Consider the following 12090-nt stretch of genomic DNA (forward strand, 5'->3'; position numbering starts at 1 on the left):
TGAGAATGGCAGCCATGGGACCTGCGGAGCCAAGGCCCTAAGGGATGGTCCGGGCCTGGCCAAGACTGTCAGGCTGGGGAGGACACCAACAGCTGACCCGCCAATGACCTCCCACCGCTGCCTCTCGGCCATCTGCCTCTAACTAGTCCGGCGACCTCGTTAGGCCTCAGTTCCTCGGCTGCAGGATGGAGATGAGAATACCTGCCTCCGCGAAGAGCCAAGCCACCAGCGCAGAGGTTCCCGAGGTGGGGCCCCGGGCCAGCAGCAGCAGGACAACCAGAAACTGCTGAGAAGTGCAAACCGTCAGGCCCCCCTCCACACCTGCTGCACCAGACACGGAGCGGGAGGCCACAAGTGGAAGGAGCTATCTGCACGTTAGCAAGCCCTGGAGGTGATTCTGAGTCACACCAAGAACCCCTGCGTAACTATTCTCAAAGCACAGCGCCTGGCATATATTAATGGCTCCACAAACGATAATTACCATGGTGACAAACAGCTGAATCCAGCTGACCTCACCCCTTCTCCACCACGCAGATAATACAATGTTCTACTTACAGCGGATTCAATGCCTGGAGTGATGACAATGGAGATGGTCATAAATGATGGCAGGGATGATGACAAATGACAATCTTTCTAAATAGAGTGACTAAAAGGGGACAGAGACCAGCAGATGCCCTAATTCACGGCTGAGAATTTATACGACTAACTCAGAGAAGTGCTGCTTCTGTAGCTGTCCAGGGCAGAAAGGCATGAAAGAACCCTTTCTCTACAGAACTTTCCTTTACATTAGTACTCACGGTCATGGAACTCTCCGTCACTCATCCTGAGAGTTTCGACCACTCACAGGGTGGTTTCTGGGAGTTCTGGTCAGGGGCCGGCCGCTGAGGCCTCACATGGGGCAGGAATCTAGCAGAGTGCCTGCATCCTAGAAAGGATGCCACCTCCCCCAGGTGTGCCTGAGCATCCAGTGGGCCAGAGGGCAGTCACCCCCCACACACGCAGGACTCTCGGGCACCAGCCTTGGAAAACCAGGGGAGGCCAATGCTCCAGGCTCTTTACCCCTCAGCAAAGTCTTGCTCTGTGCTCCGGTGGGGTCCATCAGCCTATGGCCTCGTGTCAGCACACGTGAGTCTCCCCCAACCCGGCCCCAGACTTTTGCCCCGGTGCTGGGGGTTTGCCTGTGTGCAATCTGATCCACTCCCGGCCATTCTCCCCACTGTCCCACCCCCCACCCCCCAGGCAAACTACCTTTCCAGGCACACTTGCCAACTGGCTCCAGCTAGGTTTAGATGGGAGACAGGAAGAAAGAAAGGGAGGAGAAAGAAGGCAGAGCATGTCTTCCCTCTGCGCTCTCTGCTTTGGACAGTACCTCCAGCAGTGGCTTTGCCTTCCACTGGGTTCCACTCCCACCAGACAGGCCTTCCCCGATGGTCCCAGCTGCTTCTGGGAGCTTCTCTGTAGACTCAGCTCTTGGCCTCTGGTAGCAACACCCCACCCTCCTTCTCTTTTTTCCCATCAGCCTCAGAGGTGTTAGTGGTTTCCTGCTATTGGTAAATCGCTGGGTGACCTCATCGTCCCCTATTTGGCTTTCAGATCTTCCAAAGACTTTTGTAACTAAGTCCTTGCATTAAAGGTTTTCTGTTTGACTCCGTGGGCGATGACTAATGCAGTCTCCTCTCACATCTTCGGACTTGACCATGCCTTACCTGATGCTTGCCCGACTGAGTCAGCTCCCTATCCAACGCTTTTCTTGGGGCTGTTTTCTCCTATGGGGATTCCTTGTTCTCATTTAGGTCTTCAATTCTTACCTGTCTGTGATCACCAGTTTTGATACCAGCCCGTGCAACTGTGCCCTGATGCCAGCCCTAGCCCTGACCACCCAGACTTGGACACCCATCTAACCCCAAGCACTATGGGGGACTGGCCAGTCTCGACTGGCATTTGCCACCTGCCTCTCCTTGAACTCTGTAACTAAGTTAACCTGCACACTGAGGTTCTCAATAAATATTTTACACTGTAAACTTTTTCCAGGAACAACCATACACCATTAGCAACTAAGTTAATCAGGCAGAAGTAAATTTGTTATGTGAAATAACTAGCCAACTGGCTACCAAACTCACCTGGTGTTTTCACAACGTTCCACTTTCTTTTGGCTAGAAAGATAGCACAGATGAACCAACGAGAGTCAGAACACAGTGTTCCAGAAAATGATGATGCTACTGGCAACTCCTCATAAGTGCAGTAAATACAGTATTAATAACTACTTGTGTGACGCTTCTTGTTTTGCAGAGAGAGCTGCCCCCACTGCAAGTCTTGCATTCCAAAAGAAATCACTGAACTATCTTTAATGACCAACCTTAGGAAGTTCAACTCTCTTAATTAATTTTTCAAAAAGTTAAAAACAAAACAAAACAGAGACAACTGCATATAACGAAGATTGTGGCGTTGATGACTCGGGACTGGATCAAGGACTGGCAGACGCAGCAAGTCCCCTGAGCAGACAAGCACTATATTTGTACGTGTTGCATTCTGCACTGCAGCTCTTGGAGGGTTCGAGAGGCCTTCTAGAATGGGGAAGAGATGGGTTGCCTTAAATGTTAAATAAACAAGCTGCCAGAAGGGATCGCTGCCTTCATATGTGCTTTTGAGCCCTTCTGGAGTTGCTCAGCTATTCCCAGTTCGCCCTTAAGCAAATGCAGGCAACTGTCTTTTTAAAAAGCACATTAATAAAAAGAAGAAAGAAGCATGGACTCATGGGATTTTCTTCTAAAACAATCCATTGCACACACCCACAAAGTCCCCCAGAGTGTGTGCCGCGGTGCCTGAGCAGCAAATACTGCACCCAGAGGCACCAGGCCTGCAAAGAGCCCAAGCCCCTCCCACCTGCCAAGCCCAGGAGACCAGACACCGCAAGAAGCTCCTGGGCCAAAATAGTCCCCCATCTCGCTTTGCAGTTGAGTGCCTACAGTCTAGCACTTTAACATCATCGCCTAACATTGTGAACTGTGATGGAAAGTCCCCCAGGAAAGCCTAGCTATAGAAACATTGATTCAGCACACTTTCAAAGTACATTGTTACTTTTTTTTCCCTAAAACCACTGACTTAGTTTCAAGTTTCTACAGAATTGGAAGTCATTTAAATCCTAGTAACCTAATTTCAATAATAAGAATTTGGACTCCTATTATTTTTCCCCACTCAAGTTTCTGGACAATTTCATCCCTGAACATTTACAAAAGGGAAAAAATTCAACAAGGAAGTTTTAGCATTGAGTTCTCACCTGCTTCTTGCCTTTGCCGCTACCTAGTTGTGTGACCATGAATGTATTTCATAATCTCTCCCCTGGCCTCACTTTCTTCCTTGTAAATAGGTGGTTGCCCCCTCTGAGGCCTAATATGTTCCTATTAAAATGACTGTACCACTACTTCGAAAAGATACGTACACCTGTGCTCACTGCAGCATTATTTACAATAGCCACGATATGGAAACAAAGTAAGTATCTGCCAATGGAACGACAGCTGAAGAAGATGTGATACATACACATACACACACACAATGGAATATGACTCAGCGATAAAAAGGCGAAATCCTTCCATTTGCAACAACGTGGATGGACCTTGAGGACACTGTGCTAAGTGAAATAAGTCCAGATGAAAAAGACAAACACCACAGGCCAAATTCACTAATATGTGGAATATTAAAAACAAAAACAAACAAGAGCTCACAGAGGCAGACAACAGGTCCGTGGTTTCCAGAGGGGACAAAAAGCCTATAGCCTTTTTTTTTTTTAATGTGTACAAAGTATTGTACACAAAACAGGTGAGGGGTCAGTCAGCTGTGCAGTGGACACTACGCCTTTGGTGGGGAGCACACCGAAGCACATGCAGATGTCAAGTTGTGATGGTACACACGTGAAACATATAATGTTATAAACCAACGTCACCTCCATAACAAAACTAAACATGAACTAAGTGGCTATACAATTGGCTCCAGAATAATAACCTAACAAATCCAGATTTTTTACATTTTTTAAATTTTATTTATTTATTTTTAGAGAGGGAAGGGAAGGAGAAAGAGAGAGAGAGAAACATCAATGTGCGGTTGCTGGGAGTCATGGCCTGCAACCCAGGCATGTACCCTGACTGGGAATCAAACCTGTGACACTTTGGGTCGCAGCCCGCGCTCAATCCACTGAGCTACACCAGCCAGGGCTACAAATCCAGATTTTAATGCAAGGTAAATATGAAGCATCTACATAAAAATACTGGCTCTTAGATTTCTAAAATATTTTGGAGGCTGCCTTCCAGCTTGGGCAGAGACTGGGAATATAAGAGAAACAACAATGTACAGACAAAGGCACACGTGTGATTTCGAGCAGCTTCCAGAAGTCTCTAAGGCTTCACAGGATGTAATGCACATGCTTTTTTTTTTTTTTTTTAATTTGGAGTCAAAAGCTTTTTCCTTCAGTACAGAAGACTTTGTAATATTTCTAAGTGATCCAGCTCAGCAGCATTTGTGGAAGAAAAAAGTCAAATGCTGTACTATGTGGGCTTTCACCCTGTCACACAGCCATTAGCGCCAGAGAAAAACGACGGCATTGTTCAGGGTTAGTCATGGCTGCCTCTTAATAAAATACAGAATGGGGCAGAAACACACTCTGAATATAAATTTTTAAAGGCTTTAAAGATCCAAGACTAGTAGCAATACACACACACACACACATACACACACACATGTATAATAAACCTATAGCCTTTTTTTTTTAATGTGTACAAAGTATTGCTATGGCTCCTACTGAGCTTTGCCTTTTTCCAAGCCATTATGAATAATTAGGTATCCCGCCGTCCAGGTCATTGCCGTCAGGAATCTGGGGACCTGCAAATGTGAAAAAGACTCTGTCTCCAACTTGAATTGTATACAATCTGTCCTGAACACTACTACCTGCCCTCCAGTGTAACCTAGTAAAGCAAGACATTGTGCAACGTATTTCTTAAGTCACCTACCCTCAAACTAACCAGTGACACGTTTCCCTAATTTAGGTCTAGAAACAAGAGAAAAAATAACACGTTTTTAGCCCCTGCTTCCCAGGGCTTCACCAACTTCATCCCATTTAATCAGGCAAGTATGCCCAGAACATCTCACATTTTTTAATATTGCCCCCATCGTAATGCATGCCAATAACACTAACAGTTTTTAGGGTGAGTATTTGTAATGTTTTATCAGACGCTTAGACATAACAATAATATAACAACCAAAACTAAAGTAACACTGCTATTTAAACAGCACTCTGAGCAGAGACCTGCAAACTTTGCTGGTAAAAGGCCGAAAAGTAACTATTCTAGTTACTTACGAAGAGTAAGGACTTTTAGGCCAAGAGAAAACACTGTGGACATTATGTAGGCACTTACATAACCAGAGAGCACACAAATTTCCTCAAATTTGTTGTTGACAAAATTCAGAAGATAGTAGTAGCAATGGAACACAGCACAGACCTACTAATGAGGAGGAGCAGAGTTCTTTGGGGAGGGCGACATCTCCCTTAACCGAGGGTCAGGGCCACCGCTCCCAGCGTTGGAGGGGCTGTAAATGTCCACCTGCAGGAGCCGTTCTGAGCCCGTGAGCAGCACAAAGCAGGCAGCGGCCGGATCTGCCTAGAGCTGGCCCACCCCTGCCTTCACACCTTACAAACTGTTTCACTCATCATGGATCCAACTAATAATATTCATTATATGCCTCCAGTTATTCTTTCAAAAAGTATTTGTTGAGTATGAACCATGTGCCAGGTGCTTCACTAGAACACAGGGGCACAGACATGGGCCAGCTGGGGTCCCTGCACCAGGAGGGACACAGTTTGACTAACAGACAGGCCTGCCCCCAGGGGCTGTGCGCTTGGGAGCGTGTAAACCGAATGCGGTGAGAGAGATGGATATGACTCTGCTGAGGGCGGGCAGCACAAGGAGGAAGTGGCCGCCCTCGTCTGCCACAGCTGGTGGGTAAGCGCCCATGGGCCAGAACGAGAACTGCTGCCTTCAGACACAGTGTGCCACTTGCTAGCTGCGCAACTCCAGTGAGACATGCAACCGCTTTGTGCCGCCGTTTCTCAGTTGTAAGATGAGAGCGATACTGATGGTGCCTCCCCTGCGGGCACCGCGAGAGGGCCGTGAGGACTCAGCAAGTTAAGTCACGCAGAGCACCCCGAACAGTGACTGGTACACAGGAAGTGCATGCAAGTGTTAGCTGCTCTCATTATGATGGAGAGGGTTAGGAGTGAACTGAACCTTAACTGATCAGTGGGAATTTCCCAGGAAGACCGGTGGGAGGAGAGCCTTCCAGGCAGCAACCAGTGCGGGCAAATGAAGACAGGCATGAAAAGCAGCCGGGAGTGGCCTGGTGTGGCTCGCAAGGGAAGGAGGCTGAGAGGCAGGAGATGAAGATGAGGAGAGGAGATCACAGGGGACTTGTGTGTGCCATTCACAGGACTTGGCCCTTGATGCCACAAACAAGGGGACACCGAGTTTTAAGCAGCTGAGAACATGAACAACAGGTGACCTAGCGACAGAGTGAAGGACGGTCAGGAGGAGGCCGAGATGAGGACAAGGTGACTAGGTCAGGGGCTTCGAGGGCGGACGACCACAGCCCCAGAAAAAGAAAAGTGGTGGTGAAGATGCGGAGGAGATGAGGACTTGGGAGCCACGGAGAAACACTTTCAGGGTCACAGTGGCCCTCAGCTGTGGGTCACAGGGGAACGAGGAGGAGTCGGGAATGACACCCAGATCTCCGGCCTTGATCGGTGGGACGGATCCTCCCCGACGGGAATCCAGGCAGGGGCACGGCAATGAACGCGGAGGGGCCCCGGACGGAACAGGGAGTCAGACCAGCCCTGGGAAAATCCGGCCGCGTCCCCACGAGATAATGGGCACAAAACCGCAGGGCCAGGCGCGGCAGGGCAGAAGACTAACAGTCAGGAAAGTCTAGAGACAGGACCAAGTGCGGCTGGGGTTGGGGCGTCGGAGGGTGGGGGGCACCGTCCCTCCCGGGAATGAAGGGCCAGCAGGCGCCACACTGCCGGCCCGCTGCCTCGAGGCCCTCAGGGGGGCGGAGTGGGGCCGCAAGTGTGGGCTCACTGCGGGCACGCTGACACTGAGGATCTCAGAAGAAGGTTGTAAGGAGTCTGGAGTTCAGAAAAGGAGGTTGGGGAACACAGATTCTAGGGTCATCACCGGAAGCGTGTGGTGGACGTGTGTCCCTCCCGGGGAGAGGGAGGAGGATTAAAGGAAGGGGAGAAGGCGGACACTGAGAGAACTGCCTGAAGAGGACGGGGAATCAAAGGGATACGGCGTCCCAGGAACCACACAGGAAGGTCAAGAACTGGTACAGCCACCACGGAAAACAGCGTGGTGGTCCCTCAAAAAACTAGGAATAGAGTTACCGTATGACCCAGCAATCCCCCTACTGGGTATCTACCCAAAACTTTGAAGACATTTATTTGCAAAGACACATGCACCCCTGTGGTCAGGCAGCCTTATTCACAGTGGCCAAGACATGGGAACGACCCAAGTGCCCCTCAGTAGATGCTGGATAAAGAAGACGTGGCACAGATATGCTATGGGACACTCCTCAGCCAGAGGATGAAACACTGCCACTAGCGACAACACAGACGGACCTCGAGAATATTACGCTAAGTGAAATAAGTCAGTCAGAAAAAGCCAGGAAGCATATGATTTTACCCATATGTGGGATATAAAACTGAAACTCATAGACACACACAACTGGTGTATGGTGGTCACCAGGGGGAAGGGAGGTGGGGACAGGAGTCACCAGGGGGAAGGGAGGTGGGGACAGTAGTCACCAGGGAAAGGGAGGTGAGGACAGTAGTCACCAGGGAAAGGGAGGTGAGGACAGTAGTCACCAGGGGGAAGGGAGGTGGGGACAGTAGTCACCAGGGGAAAGGGATGTGGGGACAGTAGTCACCAGGGAAAGGGAGGTGAGGACAGTAGTCACCAGGGGGAAGGCAGTAGTCACCAGGGGGAAGGGAGGTGGGGACAGGAGTCACCAGGGGGGAGGGAAGTGGGGACAGGAGTCACCAGGGGGAAGGGAGGTGGGGATAGGAGTCACCAGGGGGGAGGGAGGTGGGGACAGGAGTCACCAGAGGGAAGGGAGGTAGGAGTATTAAGGGATAAAGGAGGTGAACTACATGGTAATGGAAGATGATTTGACTTTGGGTGGTGGTCACACAATGCAATGTACAGACCATGTATCATAGAAATGTGCACTTGAAACCTATATAAGCTTGCACTATAGAGTGAGCTTATATGATACAATGCAATACAAATCTCAGATCAAGTAAATCTATATCTAGCATTCATTGTTGCATGAAACAAATTGCTTCAAAAATGATAGCATCTGTTATTCACAATTTCTATAAGGTGAAGAAAACGTGGTTTGCTGGGTGATTCTGTCTTAGGGTCTCTCCTGAGCTGGGGAGGCCTGCGTCTGAGGCGGCTCACTGGAACGGCTGGCGGTGGCGCTGTCTGTCAACAGGAGGCCTCAGCTCCTTGCCCCACAGACCTCTCCACCGGGCCACTTGAGTGTCCTCGGGACATAGCAGCTGGACTCCCTCAGGGCAAGTGAGCTAAGGGAGCACTTTGGAGGAGTCGATGTTTTCCATGACCCAGTCTGGTAAACCCATCATTTCTACTGTATGGCACACACAGGGCGGGAGGGGACTCTACCAGGGCATGCGCTCCGGAGAGTGGAGACGGGCAGGTCTACCTACATAACCACCTGCACGTGCGCACATCCCACACGCACTGAACACATCTGCCTGTCGCCGCAAGAGAAAATCATTAAACCCGTGATTAAAACCTTTTGAACCTTATTAACCAGTGTCACCATAATAAATCTAATAAAATTTTAAAAATCAATTAAAAAAAAACAGAACAAAGCAAGAATGGGGATAAATACTGTCAAATGCTGCAAGAAAGTCAAGGAAGATGGAGGCCCGAGCATCTCCGATTTGCTAATCAGAAAGTCATGGTGAGGGGGTCGGAGAGGTTCTCAGGGAGCCTTGAGCTGCAGGGGGAAGAAGAGAGCAAATGGAACGTTATAAAACGACAGCAAAATGTAGGCTGCTGGAACCCCACTTCTGAGCATGTCCGAAAACAAACGAAAACACTGTCTCAGAAAGATACCCGCATGTCCATGTTCACTGCGGCATAATTCACAATAGCCAAGACACGGAAAGAACCTAAGTGCCCGTCAGCGATGAATGGATAAAGAAAACACGGTAGGGACATTGAGGGCATTGCCCTTGGATGAAAGAAGTCAGGCAGAGAAAGACACACATACCTGATGTTCTCACTTATATGTGAACCTAAAAACGCCAGACACACATAGATACAGCAGGTAGAATGGGGTTGCCAGGAGCTGGGTTGGGGGAACAGGAGCTGTTTGCTGCTCACAGGTGAAGAACTTCCAGTTATTAGATGAGTGAGTGCAGGGAGTCTATCGTACAACAGGGCGACTGTGAGCAGCAACACTGTATTTCATACTTGAAAGCTGCTAAGACAATGGATCTTAAATGCTACAACCACACACACACACACAATTGGAATTGGGTGAGGGGATGAAAGTGTTAACTAACCTTATTGTGATATCCATTTTGTAACATATATGTGTATCAAATGATCACACTCTCACCTTAAACATACATACGTTATACGTCTACAACCTCTCAATGAAGCTGTAGAAGAAAAGCTAGCCGGCGGGGAGGGCAGCCCCACGCAGTGCCCACTGCTACACCGTTTTTACAGGTAACGGAGTAAGACCCAGCACTTTGCCTGCAGCCCCTCAACTAGAAAGTGGGAAAGCTAGAATTCAGTTCCGCGACTTCTGGCTCCGAGATCAGTGCCCCATAACACTTGGAAATATCACACCGTGGGTTAGGATATGGGAGGAAACCCACCACTAGAAACAGCAGGAATATTAATAATAACGTACATTTGTTAGTGTTTTTAGCTTTTCCAGGGCAATAAAATTAATATTCGAGTGGGCACATAGCACAGGGCAGTATTCCATCAGCATCCATACAGCCCTTCCACAAAAACATTTACATTGTACGGAAAGTAGAACTGAGGCTCACAGGCTACGTAGCCTGCCCAGGAGGCAGTGGGATTAAGCAGAGGAACAGGCATTCAAAAAGAAGGTAATCTGGAGGCACTGCTGATGCGACTCTAAAAGTTAGGGAGGCACCGCACACCTTTTAAGATGGCTACTGTCAGAAAAACAAAGACAGAAAATAACAACTCGTGGCGAGGATGCAGAGAAACTGGAACCCTTGGGCATTGTCGGCACCGTTGCTATGGAAAATAGTGTGGCAGTTCCTCAAAAATTAAAAACAGAAATACCATATGATCCAGCAATTCTACTTCTGGATATAAATCCCCCAAAACTGAAAGCAGGGTTTCAAAGATGTACTGTTTGTACATCTGTTCATAGCAGCATTATTTGTAACAGCCAACAGGTAGAAGCAACCCGAGCATTCATTTGCAAATGAATAGGTAAACAAAATGTAGTCCATCCATACTATGAAATATTATTCAGCCTAAAAGGGAAGGAAATTCTGATGCATGCTACAACATGGGTGAATCTGGAAAATATTATGCTAAGTGAAATGAGCCAGTTGCAAAGGGACAAACACTGCATAATTCCACTTCTATGAGGTATCTACAGTAGAAATTCATAGAGCCAAAACAGAATGGTGGTTGCCAGGGGCTGAGGGTGGGGGGATGAGGAGTTATTGTTTAATAGCTACAGAGTTTCAGTTCTGCAAGAGGAAGGGGATGGACTGTGGTGATAATTACGCAATGTGAATGTACTTAAAGCCACTGAACTGTACACAAAAATGGTTCAAGATTGTAATTTCTGTTATGTGTATTTCACCACAATTAAAACAAAAACTTAGGTAGGCATTACTTCTCATTTTTAAATGAGAAATAAGGCACAAAAAGGGTAAGGCATTTTTTCTTATTTTTATTTTTTAATTGAATTTATTAGGATGACATTGGTTAACAAAATTGGATAGGTTTTAGGTGTACAGTCAAATAATACTCCATCTGTACATTGTATTGTGTGTGCATCACCCAAGTCAACTCCCCTCCACCACCATTTGTCCATTTTTTCCTCTTCTACCTCCCCTCACCCCTCTTTCCCTGTGGTAATCACCACGTTGTTGTTTGTGACTATGCATTTTGTTTTTGTCTTAGTTTTTTTGTTTTGGGGGTTTTGCGGGGGGGGGGTCTGCTTAATCCTTCACCTTTTCACCTGACATTATATACACTGTTGACCGCAGATCTAGGCCGAGAACCTACCCTCCTGCTTCCAGGTGTGTGGTCGCATTAGACAGCACACGTGGCTTTGCCTTCAGCTTTGACTCGAACTTGAGATTAAACAAGTCTTCATAACTTGTTGCCATGGTACTTCCTCATGTATAAACCTTGCTTGATCATCTTTCTTATCTGCAGAATCACACTAGTTTCCTGCCTTCTCTGCGTTTCATGATGATGTCGACAGTGCTTTTCACATGACTGCCAACCTGGAGTGAGGACAGACAGGTTGCGGACCACACAACGAAGCCTCTCTCACCATTACGCACAGAGCACCTACGATGTGACCCAGAGGGTGTATCTTTGGTTAGAAGCCCAGAACCCCTCCTGCACCTTATGCTGACAACCATCCTCTGTTCCCATCTTTTCCTGCAATTGTCTTTTCTTTATTGAACAAACTTTTTAAAGGCAAAAATTTAACAAAGCCCAGAAAACGTAAATGACTGGACTACCAGAAGCTGTCAATCTGGAGAAGTCAATCAATTGCTACCTTAGAAACAGACACAACTCCCTTGAAGCCCCGGAGGTGGTGTCCCTGAGGCGAGGTCCCACTGTGGCAGAAACCACTCACCACCCACCAATACCCGCCCCTTCCCTCTTCCCTTAGTAACAGATCACCTGTATTTTTTATTGAATTTATTAGGGTGACATTGGTTAATAAAAGCATACAGGTTTCCAGTGTACAAGTCAATAAAACATCGTCTGCCCA

At 47.8% G+C, this 12090-nt stretch overlaps 1 protein-coding gene across 4 annotated transcripts in view; it reads right to left on the reverse strand.

Annotated features, from left to right (window-relative positions):
- The window catches only part of CSGALNACT1 (chondroitin sulfate N-acetylgalactosaminyltransferase 1), a 314893-nt gene that overhangs the window by 251612 nt on the left and 51191 nt on the right, over positions 1-12090 (reverse strand). For 2 of the 4 annotated variants that reach the window (XM_045821596.1, XM_045821601.1), the window contains exon 1: positions 1370-1495. The exons of the other annotated variants lie outside the window; for them this stretch is intronic. The gene's annotated coding sequence lies outside the window, so the exon portion shown is untranslated. Of the gene's footprint in view, positions 1-1369; positions 1496-12090 lie in introns of those variants that run through there. 4 annotated transcript variants of the gene reach the window in all.

Source organism: Phyllostomus hastatus, unplaced genomic scaffold, assembly GCF_019186645.2.
Source record: "Phyllostomus hastatus isolate PE091 unplaced genomic scaffold, TTU_PhHast_1.1 phas_scaffold_46, whole genome shotgun sequence".
Classification (NCBI taxonomy): domain Eukaryota; kingdom Metazoa; phylum Chordata; class Mammalia; order Chiroptera; family Phyllostomidae; genus Phyllostomus; species Phyllostomus hastatus.